This window comes from Peromyscus maniculatus, chromosome 20, assembly GCF_049852395.1.
Source record: "Peromyscus maniculatus bairdii isolate BWxNUB_F1_BW_parent chromosome 20, HU_Pman_BW_mat_3.1, whole genome shotgun sequence".
NCBI classification, from domain to species: Eukaryota; Metazoa; Chordata; class Mammalia; order Rodentia; family Cricetidae; genus Peromyscus; species Peromyscus maniculatus.
Window position 1 is genome coordinate 11,939,257 of NC_134871.1, and position 14,478 is coordinate 11,953,734.

Below are 14,478 nucleotides of genomic sequence, written 5' to 3' on the forward strand. Positions count from 1 at the left end.
CAGACTAAGTTTTACTGGTCCAGAGAAGACAGGCATCAAGATGACTGAGACTGTGGGAAGGCCTGGTGAAGCCGGGTGGACCTGAACTAGACAGAACAGAGGATGGGGAGGACCTGGACAAAGAGAGGGAGAGTGAGGGGGCTGAGGTTAGAAATTTATGTGGCGTGATAAAGGGAACTAGCTGGAATGGCAGTAGCTGGAGTTGGAATGCCACTCACTTAAATCTGGCTTTTCTTGTGCTTAGTGGGAAACATCTGCCCACTTTTAGCTCAACTGTGACAGAGTGAAATTGATTTTGGGGGGAACATTGCTCTGGCTAGTGGTCTACAGCATGCTGCAGCATGGATGGCCGGGGACAGACTAGGAACCTGGACTTTCTCCAGGTGCTGCAGGAACCCAGGAAGACGGAGAGCAGCAGACCCAGAAGGACACAGCTGGAAGCAGAAGTGAGGACTCAGGTGAGAGCATCCTTGGGAGGGAGAGCACACAGACTGGTGAGTAGCACATGGCTAGATGAAGATGCCGGGCACAAAGGAGATGTGGGGGATTTCTGGGTAGCAGCTAGGGAAGGGAGCTCTTGGGTTTGAAGGAAAGTCCACCAGTTCACGCAGGAGGGTGGCCTTTCTGACCCAGCTGTTGTAAATATAGTTACGGAAACACTGTCCAATCACTCTTCCACAATTTTCTCTTGCTTTGAGCAATCGCTGAGTTTAGCCATTTACTCAGCAAGAAAAACAGCTGAGTCATTTTCTGAGGGAGCCATCTACCTAGATAATTACTTTGAGGATGGAAGCTATAAACAGAGCTCTCCTGCATGCTGGTTAAGCTGCTGAAATATTTGCTACTCAGCGGTAGCCAAACATTCCTTTGCCTAGGGACAGCTTTGGTGGGGCCACCACACTTACAAAGGAGCCAGGTCTTCTCTGTGCTTTCCTGCCAATCCCTGAAGCTTTAGCAGTTCACTGTGTGTGTGTTAGAGATTCTTTAAGAACCACTTGCTGTTGGCCATCTAGAACGTCGATTCTCAACCTGTGGGTTGCGACCCCTTTGTTGGTCGAACAATCCTTTCACAGGGGTCGCCATTAGAAAGCACAGACATTTACCTTGTGTTCATAACAGTAGCGAAGTTACAGTTATGAAGTAGCAATAAAAGTAATTTTATGGTTGGGGGTCACCACAGCATGAGGAATTGTGTCAAAGGGTTGCAGCATTGGGAAGATAGAGAACCACTGCTCTAGAATCTTTTTCATTTCCACTGTAGAGTGACTAAGCTCTGCAACTGACAGGTCTGTCTGACTTTTGACATAGGCTCTGTATGTACTATAGTCTCTAAAGAGTCAAGCTGTGTCTTGCTTGGTTAGTCACACAGCATATCTTTAGTCTCTGCCTAGGAAAGTGGGCTTTGTTTTTCCCTGGCACCGATTTGCCCAAGAACAATGCTTTAAATGAATGACTTGGTGAGATATTGGGGGGGGGGTGTTCTCTGTATAGATGTCATATATCATCTGGCCATATAATTGATTTCCAAGTTCAATTTAGACTGTTTCTGTCCATGGACATAATGCTCATTCTTTAGGTAGCACTACTGCAAAATATTGGTTTCGGAGCACCAGTTCTCTGTTTTAATTTATAAGGGCATGTGCTATAGGCCCATAGTATACTGTAGGATATCATACCAGATTCCTGTTCAGAACTTAATTATTATACACAAGGCTCCAGCAGAGCGATTTCAAAGTCTTTTTTGAAGGGCTGAATATTCAGGTTTTTTTGTACCCACAGCTGCCAATTCTTATGTTTTTTAGTGGTCTTCCATTCTCCATTTGCTGAAGATATAAAACCACATCTCAGAACGCATGTAGAAATACTATAAAAAGCATCCATGATTAATAGAACATTTTCAACATTAACTGTCTTAACCAATTCTATTAAAAGAAAACTTAAAGAATATTCCCCCCTTTTTTCTTCTTCCAAGTTCTAGGGGTGTTCCAAATATGGAAGCCTTCTGTCAGATTCCCCATGAATCCACGGGAGACTGTGATTGTCACATAAAAAGACAGAGATTTCTCCTTCTTACCTCCCACATTGTTGTTTTAACCATTTTACAACTAAGCTATGGTGAAGACCTTGGTCCACTTATGAAAACAGATCCGTCCCTCTCATGTAAGACTGTGTCCATTGCAAAAATGGCAGGTTCAAAGTGAGGGCATCTTTGTTGCTCCGTTGACTTATTTTGGGGTTTCTCCCCTCTCTGTGACTCCTCAGTGTCTCCTCTCTCTGCCGACCCTTCACAGACTCCATCTCACTCACGACACACGGACATGGCATCGCTACGAAGGCGGTGACGATCAGGTTTCAAAGGACAATGCAGCACGCTGAGGAGAAACCATCTCCAGAAAGCAAGGACCCCTAAGACTCGCAAGATAAAAGGACCTTATTTTCTTGGCAAGCTCTGTAGATGTTCTGCAATGACGAATGATATGACTGTTATCTTGACACCGTACTCTCCCATGTTGAAACTGTTTATGAGAACCAAACATCATATGAAGAACAGATTGCCAGACGCTAAGTAAATCATTGTAAAGGGTGGTGAGTCAAGTATTGCCAGTTTTACCCACATTGTCATTGTTATGATGTAACACATTCCTTAAGACTGATATTGTCTCCAAATTTGGGCACAAAAGCCTCCTCTTGATCAGTTGGCTGAGAACCTCCGCCTCCTGATAATGTCCCACTCAGACACAGCTGCAGAGACCCACGCATCCAGATTTGGACAGACACCCAACCTGAGTTAAGCACAAAGAACAACCCAGAAAAGATAGAATATTTTAAAAGGTGTGCGGAGATTACACAAACTGTAAATTTCAACCCTTGCTCAAGCAATAAACCCTGTAATCCTCTAAGCTCTGCTAGCCATGATTAATAAACAGTGGGTGTGCTAAGCATATGGAAAAATCATCCCATCTGGACCATTTAAAACTAGGACATAGACTTTATCTTTGTTTATTTCATCCTTAGCTAAAAGGCTTATTATGAATTGCAATAATCCAAGAAGCCAACCATGGAGGACAGACAAACTCTTTAGATAAAACCAAAAAAGCAAGCTCTGTAACTGAGGACCAGATGTATTTTTGGGTTTAGCTCTTGTACATATTTAGCCGAGCTTTTCAAGTGGGGAAGATTTGCATGTTTGTTTTGCAATACTAATGAATATGTTTTTGATTTACATTTTAGAAAATGGAAACTTTTATCTTCTTGGGGCTTTGTAACTTAATGACTTCCAGAGGGTAGCTTCGTGTCCTCTTTTAACCCTTCACCATGAGAAACATATCTCATTCAGAGGCCTAGCACTGGGTCTTGCCGAATGAACCCCTCCTAAGATAATGTGATTCTGTCTTTGCTGCTGGGATGGTAAGGGTGAAAGAACGTATGACTTTCAATCTAGTGAAAACATATGTAAATGGCAAATTATTTTTAAACTGGCTTTAATGTGAATCTTGGGGGTATAAAAATGACTCCACAGATGATCTTTATATTAGACAAGCAAGCAGAGCTCTTTGGGATGAACGTTTGCTTTGGGAGGTAGAATCTTCTTCAGTATTGCTTCAACTTCCTCAGAGATAAAAAATTGTTGGAGGAGCAAAATGTCACAGTATTTTTAAAAATTACTCCAGAAGATATCCTTAGGGTCAGTTCTTCCTTCCTTTCAACTTCTTTGAAGATGTTACGTGGAAAAAAAAAATCAGTAAACACATTTTACCCTCAGGACTTCCTTTCTTTGTAATTTGGGTTGGACAAGGACTTTATCAGAAATGGAAAAATTTATCCTTGAGGGGCAAGAGTGTTTTAGAAGAAGATATAATGAGAGCTGTGAACTCTCATTATATGACAAATGGTCCAAAGAGATTGCCTTTCTTCTAAACTCTTCTAGTGGTTTTAAAAAACAGCATGCGACAGACTAGAAAGACACCTTTAGAACCTGTGTTGGGGCCATGAAATCTCTGAAATGCTTAGCTTTCTGGGACAAAAGGAGGTGTTAAGTCACATGGAGCATGAAACCATGGGGGAACATTTTACATTGGTTCCACAGTTGTGAGTTGTGCTGAGGCTCATTGAAAAATGTACTGGTGAGGACCACGCAGTTCCCTGATAAGGAACCTAGTGGCATTTTTATGGTGTCACATCTGAGAGGCATCTGACCAGGAGACCCTAAGCCCACTTCTTCTCATGGGAAATCGTTTTACCCCTGGAGACTATTTCTCCCACTCAGCGTCTGTTAATAACTAGTTTAAACTTTCCAGACAGTTTTATAGTGTTGTATTAAAATTAGATACATATTTGCTGAGAGTTCTTGGATAGCAAGCGTTTTCTAACACAATTTCTTCAAAGCAAGAAAGGTGGAAATGTGGTGTAATAATTCCTTATTTTTCCTTTGAAAGTCCTCCAAAGCTTTCAGTTCTAGTCTATTTTAAGGCTCTACAGAAAACTACCTATATGTCTTTAAAAACTAGATACCTTTCTTATTTTCCTGAATTCCAGACTAGAAACATGCTTCTTTCAGTATGACCTTAATTTCTTATCTTAAATTATTTATTCATGATTTACTTGTTAATTTATCCTCCTATGTAATGAAGAGGAAGGGAACAGTTAACTAACTGATTCTCTAAACATCGCATGCCAGGAATTTAGTACTAGTTATTTGATTGTCTTAGAAGAAAGTACACACAGGTCTTATAGAGGAAAGCTGAAGTATTGAAAACTGCCCCATCCTGTGGAAGAGCTAACATTCAAACTCCAGTCCATCTGCTTTCTCAAATAATTTTCTGTGTCCACTGTTTTCCAATCATCAATCTAAAGCCTTTTGGATGGAGCTCTAGGACTATTCCAGGTATCTGGAAATCCCTACGGGGCACGAAAATGTCATTTTGGGTAAGCCTGCTAGATGGATGTGTAGGAGCCCGTGGTGAGAGGGTGGAGAACAGTAGAAGAATAGTGGTCTTGGCCTCTCCTTTCTAACTGGTGCACAGATTCTTTGGAAACTCTGAGGAGTGTTGAGGATGTTTACCTAGGAAAGCACATGCACAGCTAACACTTGCTTTAATTTTTAGTAACTTGAATGCGTGATGAAGCTGATTAGGTTGACGGGTTCTGCTGTGAGTCTGTACCCAATTTCCAATGTTCTAAAGTGTGGTTCATGCATAGCAGCAGCAGCAGCAGCAGCAGCAGCAGCAGCAGCAGCAGCAGTTTCTGAACGTTCTTAGAAGAGAGGAGAGTCTCTGGTCCCCACCAGATCTGGGACCTGAAATAAAATGGTAGACGTTGAGGATGTCCTTTGGGTCATCTAGGGCTACTCCTCAGACATTCTTGAATGACTGGCTACTCGTTGCTTTTTAGAACACCCCAAGGGAAACAAAGTCTTCTGAAGTGAGTCCCCTGCTCTTGGTCAGTCCCCTAGTCAAGTTCTTTTATAAATGGAAATGAAATCTGCCTCCCTTCCTTGTCATGGCTCTCATTTCTGCCCTGTCAGCTGACCATTTGAAGCTTCTTCCCTGTTTGAGAGTCAGCCCTGAATATTTCCTTGTTCTGCAGACATGGTGATTACAGTCGACAATGTAGAGTCAAATTTGGGCTAGTTACACATGTAGCAAATTCTTGAATATGTACATTAAAATCCTCCAATATCCCTGAAATATGGCTTTACATAAGCTCTCAGTCAATTATGACATTGTGAAGGGAAGAGGGGAGGTCAAATATTTGGCTGAAAGAGCTGACATTATTAAGATTATATTAAGGATTCAATTTTGTGCAAGCCTTCCTGTAAGTTTCCCTTTCCCATCCCCCTGTCTCACATCATGCCTCTCTCCTGCTAGCTTGAATTGTCAGCACACCTGTACCTTTTTAATGGTTATGGCTAAACCCCAGTGCCAGCTGGAGAGAAAGGTCACGTTTCATGGTTGGTGTAACTGGAGAATAGTGTTTCTTAGGAGCAGAGGTGGCAGCGCCTTTTGGGAAAGTTTGAGAACATTGGCCTATTCAAAAGTGACATACCTTGGGTACTGAATCATCTTTGAAAAAAAAATACTTGATCGGGCCTCAATTTTTATTGTGGCTCTCCCTCATATAGTCAGGGATTGAGTGAGTGGTCAGAATAAGATAGGTTGCCAAGCAGAGGTAGGATATGAATTGCAAGCAAAGGAAAGCTGCAGGTAATTGGATCTAGTATGTAATATGAGGTTTATTACATGCTTTCACACCTCTTCTCTGTATGAATGGATGGATGGTTTTCCTTGTCTAGTGGCCACGAATCATCTTTCTTAATGGAAACCACATTTGCTGTCAGAGTAATTAAAAAGTAACTCCCATTTCTATAGTTTCTATAGCAAACCTGTTACCAAGTGACCTGGTGATGGAATGCAGACATTGGTGAGTACCCCCATAGTCTTTCAAACTTCAGAGTGCCTTTCAAGGGAAAGCCATGATGTATAGGTCAACAGTGCTTAAGCTGTAGAATCACCCTGGTTTCAAAAGAGATAGGGGGACATCAGAAAGATGGAAAGTGCTTAGCGCTTGAGTTTAAATTTTTTTTGTTTCATTTGTAGAAACACAAAAATATCCAAGATCTAATCTTAAACTAAAACTTGGCTCTAAGAGACATGTGCAATAAATTAACAGATTAAAGTTGTTTACACCTTTGGCACTCTAAATCTCATATTTCTGCTTTAAATAGCTTTCCTGGCAATTACATACTAGAATTTTTCAATATATAATAATTCTAAAAGTTGCATGGTGGATAACATTTTTGGGGGGTTGTCAATACCATTCCCTTCTCAGCCTCAGCCCCTAAAATGATTATTGATGATAATAACCATCATTCTTATTTATGCTTGACTTCATTTCATGTGAATAAATCCAGACTTTGGTCAAACCACTTTTTGAGGTACCTGTATTTGACACGACTTTGATGCTTTGAAATGACATCTGTTGAAATGAAATCAACAGGTTAACACAGATACTTATGTAGGCCTCAGTGAGTTAGGTGCCTACTGCAGATGTAGAGTAAGATGTTCTGTGGACTTTTCTGGGGCTTGGCAGCTAGTATTGCAGAAGGACATTCAGAGAGAGAGCGAGAGAGGGACAGAGAGAGAGAGAGAGAGAGAGAGAGAGAGAGAGAGAGAGAGAGAGAGAGAGAGCTGTGAATTCCAAGAACAGAAAAAAACAGCATTATGCACTAAATCTACGCATTTGAGGTGGTACAAAAGCCAAGGGCTTCATCTCTGTAGTCCAGAGGATCGCACACAAGCTACCAACTCCTGCTCTGGTTTTCTCCTCTGCTCCTTCTTGTCTCCTAGTTTTCCTACTTCAGGCTCACTCTGGGAACTGTCTGCTGATAGTCTGCTCCTCGACACCCCTTCTTTCTGTCCTGCTTGTTTTACAGACACTTCCCTTGATTCCTTCTCATCGTCGCTTAAAATATGACGTTAGTGAGGACTCTCCTTCTTCCCGAGACAGTTTCACTCTGTAGCTCAGACTGGCCTAGAGCTCATGGTAATGCTCCTGCCCCACCCTCCCCGTTATTAGTATTAAGAGTGTGAGCTACTGTGCCTGACTTGGAAGTTATTTCAGAGCCACCTCATTCAGAAAGCTCACCTCTGGGATTTCTATTTATCATCCATTTCTACTGCATCCCATAGCATTTTGCTCATTTTAGTATAATAGATTTGCCTCAATTATTTTGTTTTTTTGGTTTCGCCGTCTCAGATGTGTGCCCCTTTGAAAGCAGTGATTTGTCTGTTTGATTCATTGCTATATCACTTGAATATTCTTAGATAATTCAGTGTTCAACTTTTCCCCCCTAAATACGTGAATTCTACAAAACTTAGGTAAGATAAAGCCTACTGGGGCCCCACGAGGGTCTCATCACCTTGTCCATTCCTCCTTCAAGGGCAGGGTTTTCAAAGCGCACCTCCTTCTTTGAATTTCTCCTTTCCTTCTCTTCCCCTGGAGACAGTGCAAAGAAATGCACGGAAAACTAAATGATTGCTCTCCCTGAGTTAAGGGGGAAGATGGGAAGGCGAGGGGAGGGAGAAACCGGGTTAGAGTAGCCAAGAGGGACAGAGGTGGCGGAGAGAGGGCCCGACTGAAGAAAGACGATCACTTCTCTGGAAACTGGATTGCCTGTGAGCGCCTGTTAGAAGCTCACCCCAAGACCTCTCAGGACGAAGTCCACTTCTCTGTGAGCTGCAGGACTCTCCTGCTCTCACGAGCCTTTTCTGGCAATCGTGAACCGAGCTTCTTCATGAGTGCCGGGGGAAGGGGAGGAGGTGTAATTCATTTTGATAAAACACTCTGAGATTCTTGCCTGAGAGGTGCTAAATATGCAAACTGTTAGGTTTTATTTTTAAAGTGTGCAAGCTATATATTTTCCCCATTAAATGTGCACTTGCCTGCTATCCTCTCTTTGGCCTGGAAAAAAAAAAGCCCTAATCGTATATTACTCAATTACTAGGATATACTTGAAATATTAAAAAAATCAATTTTCCTTTGTTAATACGAACAAGTGCCTCTGATCACTTAAAAGATAATGTTGGCTACAGTGACTTCCGTGTCTTCACAGGCAGTGTCAGTACCAACCAGTCTTTGGCCACCATACCTGAACCAATTGTGGAGATATGGAGTTATAGGCATGGGATTTCTGTCTGTCTGTCTGCCTGCCTGTCGCACCCCCCTCCCCCTGGCTTAATCCTTCTTTCTTTGCCTGACCCCCAAAGTGCTTGGCATTTTCCAAAGTCATGAATGTTTATTTCTTTACTATCCTTATATTATTTTAATAAAATAGTTCTTTATTGGCAGGACAGTCAGTCCGTTGTCAGAACCCTATTTCCTCCTCCCTATAGAGAGATCTCTCCCCTGTCTAATGCAGACCATTGTCTCACTCAGTCTTCATTTGAATCATCTCTATTCATGAGGAGGAAACTGTGGGCCTTAATGTTCTGACAATCCTCCTGCCTCCAACCTCCTGAGCGCTAAGGTGCGTTGAGTCTGAGCTTTTGTCTTGTGACATTTTCTATGTAGGGATCTTGGGTGAATTGTGTAATCAACTTGATTCCCTCTGCTGCTCCCTAGCAATACTATGACATACAGGCTTGCAGAGGAGTAAATGACTAAAGACCCCTGGGTAAACAAAGTACACCAGGCAATAAGGTATCTGGGCAACTGTGTGTATCTCAATAAGAAGTTGTTGTGCCGGGCAGTGGTGGCACATGCCTTTAATACCAGCACTTAGGAGACAGAGCCAAGCGGATCTCTGTGAGTTCGAGGCCAGCCTGGGCTACAGAGTGAGTTCCAAGAAAGGCGCAAAGCTACACAGAGAAAGAAACCCTGTCTCGAAAAAAAAAACAAAACAAAAGTTGTTGTATCGATCCCAGCACCGAATTTGGGCTTTGAGTGTGTGGTTTATGGAAGGGAGGGATTGCTCTCTATTAGATACTTTCAGAAAGCAGAGACAATCTTACGTGTAGAAACTCAGTAAATGGACACTGGCGTGGGTGGAAAGCTGGAGTCATTAAATAGGCAGTTTTCATTCACTGTAGGCACCAGAAGGATGTGCTACAGCTTTAGAGTAGCACCATGGGTGATCTTACTTTTGTCTCGGCTTGGACAAAGTTATGAAGTGGCTTGGCTTTGTCTCAGTCTATCATGGTTTCAGCCACCTGGCCTGAGGTTGGTGTTCTGTTAGATGGTGTACGTCTTACAGAATACAGCAAGACTGTACCGTGAATGCCAGGCCAGCTTCAGAAGCTGGGGGATGATTTTTTTGTTTTCTCATTCTTTTTAAAAAACATAAATCCTTGGCACAACATCTAGGCCCCGAGGACTCAGTACATTGTGGTATTCTTTTTTTCATCATGAAAATCTAAATTACGCACTCAGTCATCTCAATTCCAGAATAAATAATACCAGTTTCTTCGGCTGAGCCTCTGGGTACTGGAGGGCAATAAAGACAAGCATGGTTCTTTCAACTTCATGCCAGCGCCCCGCTAAACACTTTACACAGATGATATGTATAAAAATGATCTGATCAGGGAGGGGATTTTATGTTGGCAACCCACCTACAAGGGAACTGACTTCAGAGAGGTTAAGAAGGTCTCCTGTCACACACAGGAGAATCACTGAGGAGAGGGTGGAACCAGTCCAGGAGGTCGCTTCAGAGCTTAGCTCCTTACTCATTCCATGGTGCTCCCTTGTTTCCTGCGGCATTGTGGGAACTCTAATCCAGAGTCTCTCCAGCATCCATTACACTTATCCTTCTTCTGAATTGCATCTAATGTTGTATTCCTTGCATGTATTTTATAAAAACCCTTTTACAGTATCCATTAGCTGATAGTGGCAAAGCATGCAGCTTTAATTCAGCTAGATTGTGCCTTCAGCATTAACTGCAGGACAAGTCTGGTGTAGGTTTAAATTGCAAGTTTTAAAATCTTCTCCTTGGACTAGAGGAGAACAGTGATCCTAGAGTGTGAATTCCAAACACATTATGTTCCCGTGCTACTTTTAAAAACCGAATTTACAGTGTTCAAGCATAATAGTTTTTGGAGAGTTAACAGGATGGTAATACAAAGCAATATGCACCAGCCTCAAACTGGCATTTGCTTGGACTTATTATAATGTTGCTGTATCAACATTCCGCTGATGAGAATTCAGGTTTCTGGCACCCACGGTTACATGCGTTGTGTCTGCCTTTTTACAGCCTTTGGAGGAAATGGAGATCTCGGCTGTGAACAGAGTTAGAAGAAGAGAATTAAAATAATTTGAGGATCGACTTGATGCCAGAGACTGTCCTAATTGCATATCTGTGAGCTCAGTGCTTCATCGTAACAACCCGGGAAAGGAGAGTGTGAAATGTTCGTTGTTTACGCTGCCGTCAGTCCACCCTGGGTTACTGTGTTATTCTCTTTATAAGGTTCTTCTTGTTCTGAATTTTGCTTTTTTATGGTAAGTCTGAAACTGCACTTTTTTTTTATGGATAGCAAAATGGCTCAGTGGGTAAAGGTGCCTGACTACACGAGTTCGAGTCCTGTTACCCACATGGTGCAGGAACGAACTAACTCCTGCAGGCTGTCTTATGACATTCACATGCACTTTGTGGCATACATACATACACAAAACCTTTAAAAAGGACACAAAATCTTTAAAAAGGACATTTTTAAAAATCAGAGTCAAACCCCATCATCTGCCTGCTTAAAACTCACCTTGGCTTTCCATGCCAGTCACTCCAAATGCACTTGGGAGGAAATCTCCATCCCTTAGTATGACCCGTGTGCCCATCAGATCTGGTCCTTTTTGGTCTCTGATGCCATCTTAGCCATTCTCCAGTGTGATTACCAAAAGCACATTTGTTATTTGTTTTTTTCTCTTTTCTTTCCATTTCAGATGTGTCCTCACCTCAAGATTTTTATACTTGCCAATTTCTAGGCCTAGAAACTTCCACTGTCCGATTCTTTCTTCACCCGACTTATTGCTATTCAGCTTTGAACACCAATGCAGTTTTCTCTGGGAAATCTCCTTGGAACACAGAATTACCTTCCCTACGGTAGCAGTCATTATCCAGCACATCGTGTTCTTCTGTATGACATTTTTCACCCTTTGAAATTGCACTGCTTGTTCCCATTTTCACATGGTAGAGAGCACGACTCCAGTTGTGGAAGAGTGGTCAATGATAAGATCTTGTCTGGATGATGGTGATCCTTATGTCAACTTGACCAGCTCTGGAATAAGCTAAGTGATATGTGGCTGGCCACATCTGTGAGGGGTTTTCTTGATCAGGATACTTGAAGTGAGACAACCTACCCTAAAGGTGCGCAGCACCTTCTGGTGGTAGCCCAGATAAAAGGAGGTAGGAGAGGAAAAACACTTTGCTTATTGCCTTTCTGCCTTCTGCTGATAAGTCTACCTGCTCTGGTGCTGCTGCGGCAGCTACTACAAAGCTTGACTGATATTAGAGCACAGCTCCTTTGTCCTTTCAATAGCTCCCGAAGAGCAGTGGCTCTCTAGGAATCCTCCAGGCCTTCAGCACCAGATTGGGACTGACAGGCAACTAGGCTGATAAACTGGGAAGCAACTGGGTTCTTAGTTTCTCCAACATGAAGACAGTCCAGACTGTATTATGCAAACTAACATGGTCCTTCTCAATACGCATTCATTCTATGTATTCTGTTGCTCTAGAACAGTTGTTTTCAACATTCCTGATGCTGTGACCCTTGGATATAGTTCTTCATGTTGTGGTGACCCTCCTCCCCAACCATAAAATTATTCCATTGGTACTTCATAACTATAATTTTGCTACTGTTATGAATCATATAAATATCTAATATTTGGCCCCCATGAAAGGAGTCGTGACCCACAGATTGAGAACTGCTGCTCTAGAACATTCAAATAGATACTTTTTCACCAAACCTAGTTCACTGTTACATTAGTGAATATGCATTTTTACAGTCGACAAAATTGCACAACCACAAGGATAACCATCATAATGGCAACTAAACACATTTTCCTCTTTTATTTTTGGGCATGACTATGTTTGTGCCTGTTTATCTGTGTGCCAATACACAAGTATATATGTGAAGGTCAGAGGACACCTTGGATATTGTTTCCCAGGTACTGTCCACTTTTTTTGAGACATCATTTTATTGGCCTAGAACTTTCCTATAGACTGGCTGACTGGCCAGCAAGCCCCAGGGATCCCCACCAGTTTGTCTTCTTAGTGTTGGGAGTATAAGCATGCACCACCACACTCTATAACTATAGTTTATTAAGTGACTTTGGTGGGACAGTCACCAAGTAACAGACTTTAAAAACAGTCTCATTTTATTTCACCTTTGAAACATCACCAAGGAACACCCCAGGTGTGTACAGCTTTCTTCTGAGAGAAGGATGTAGAAGGATAAGGCTGCCACATGGTCAAGTGCATTCATGGATCTATCCTATATATATCGTATCCCACTGTGCATGCATGTGTGTGTGTGTGTGTGTGTGTGTGTGTGTGTGTGTGTGTGTGTGCATGCACACACATGCATAAGTGTATATAGGGCTAACTTAGATTAGAAAAAACGATAAAATTCTACTTTTGATATGATGGAAAGCCCAGGCAGGGCCCACACAGATGGTCCTGGTCACACAGATGAGCTGAGGCAGGATCGTGGTGCAGCAAGGTTCTGCTCTAGGTAGTAGGCTGATAGCACTAGAAATCTGTCCACTGTTTTGCCAAAAGCCAGTGCCATCCTTGCTCATCATTTACTTTCGGTTGACACACAATAATTATGTATGTATTTATGGAGTACAATGCAACATTTCAAAGCACATACCTTTATCGTGATGATAACTCAGGATATTTAGCATACCCACCACTTCAAGCATTTGTCATCTCTTTGTGGGGAGAACACTGGAAGTTCCGCCTTCTGGTTGTTTTGAAACACACAGCACCATTGTGCTACTTACTCTATTATGCATCACAACACCAGAATTTACTCTTAGCTGTAATCTTGTGCCATTGGCTCATCTCTGCCTACCTCACCTTCTATGCTAACATCCCTATCTCCAGACGATGGCTATTTAGTTATCTCCTTTATGATATCCATCTTTAAAGACTGAAAATGAGTAAGATCATGAAGTATCTGGGTTTCTTTTTGTATCTGCTTTATTTCAATTAACATGGTTTCCTCCAGCTTCACCCACGTTGCTGTAAATGACAGGACTTCATTTTTTTTTTTTTTTTTTTTTTTTTTTATGGTTGAACAGCATTTCCCAGTGTTCATACACACCACATTTTCTTGAGTTTATCTGTGGAAAGACACTTGAGTTTGCTATGGTGAATACTATTGATAGTCATGCAAGGGTGGGCACACTGGTTTCATTTTCTTTGGGTAAACAGTGGTGGGGTTGCTGCATCAGACAATGAAGGGATATGCTAGATTTTCCTAGGATGACTGTCTCAGAAGTTCTTCCAAAAAAGGCACAGATACTCCAGCTTGTGTTTTTTTGGGAAAAGTGGAACTATTTCAAGGTTCCCAGGGGGGGAAATTATTGCTGGCCAGTTCAGCCTGGTGCAGTGTGGTACACATAAAGTGCTTGTTTCTACCAGGGGCTGTAGACAGATTTTTCTTTGGGCCACCTGCTCACAAAAAATGACATGCAGACTTATTAATTATGAAAGCTTGGCCTTATCTTAGGCTTGTCCCATTGGCTCTTACACCTTAAATTAACCCATATCTTTTAATCTATGTTCTTTTATATGACTCAGTTACCTTTACTCCAACTGCCCATTCCACTTCCTCAGCGTCTGGCTGGTGACTCCCCCTTTCTTCCTCCTAGAGCTCTCTGTCCTCAGAAATCTTGCCTAACCTCTTCCTGCTTAGCAAATGGCCATTCAGCTCTTTATTAAACCAATCACAGTGGCAAATCTTCACACAGTGTAGAGGAATATGC

General features: G+C 42.1%; 1 long non-coding RNA gene across 4 annotated transcripts in view; it reads left to right on the forward strand.

Annotated features, from left to right (window-relative positions):
- Positions 1 to 14,478, forward strand: part of LOC121824350 (uncharacterized) — a 52,323-nt gene continuing 37,845 nt past the window's right edge. Inside the window, exons 1-4 of one of the 4 annotated variants that reach the window (XR_013046331.1) lie at positions 1 to 458; positions 2,292 to 2,586; positions 10,745 to 10,989; positions 11,428 to 13,026. This is a non-coding gene — a long non-coding RNA (uncharacterized LOC121824350). Of the gene's footprint in view, positions 459 to 2,291; positions 2,901 to 10,744; positions 10,990 to 11,427; positions 13,027 to 14,478 lie in introns of those variants that run through there. The other 3 variants (XR_013046332.1, XR_013046330.1, XR_006066200.2) reach the window with 3 other exon arrangements.